The sequence below is a fragment of the Eurypyga helias genome, unplaced genomic scaffold (genome assembly GCF_000690775.1).
Source record: "Eurypyga helias isolate BGI_N326 unplaced genomic scaffold, ASM69077v1 scaffold38691, whole genome shotgun sequence".
In the NCBI taxonomy this organism is placed as follows: Eukaryota; Metazoa; Chordata; class Aves; order Eurypygiformes; family Eurypygidae; genus Eurypyga; species Eurypyga helias.
Genome location: NW_010230933.1, coordinates 1,008 through 1,211, shown reverse-complemented (window position 1 = coordinate 1,211; position 204 = coordinate 1,008). Strand labels below are relative to the sequence as shown.

At 61.3% G+C, this 204-nt stretch overlaps 1 protein-coding gene across 1 annotated transcript in view; it reads right to left on the bottom strand.

The window, feature by feature from the left end:
- PRDM12 (PR domain containing 12) overlaps positions 1-204 on the bottom strand; it is a gene marked incomplete at its 5' end in the record, with an annotated part of 6,826 nt that overhangs the window by 6,300 nt on the left and 322 nt on the right. The gene's annotated exons all lie outside the window — the stretch shown is intronic.

Here is a 204-nt window from a genome sequence, read left to right as displayed (position 1 = left end):
ACCCTGCGGCTACACTGGGGTTAACCATGCCGGGGATGGGATAAAGCAGGGGACAGAGCCGGGATCACCTGCCGTGCAGTGTCACCACGATGTGGAAGGGCAGGATGGGGTGTGATCCCACTGCACTGGAAATGAGCAACAGTGTTTTGGGGCTCCCCCGAGAGCTGGCTGCACCCCAAGGGCAGAAGGAGCATTGCCCTGGAG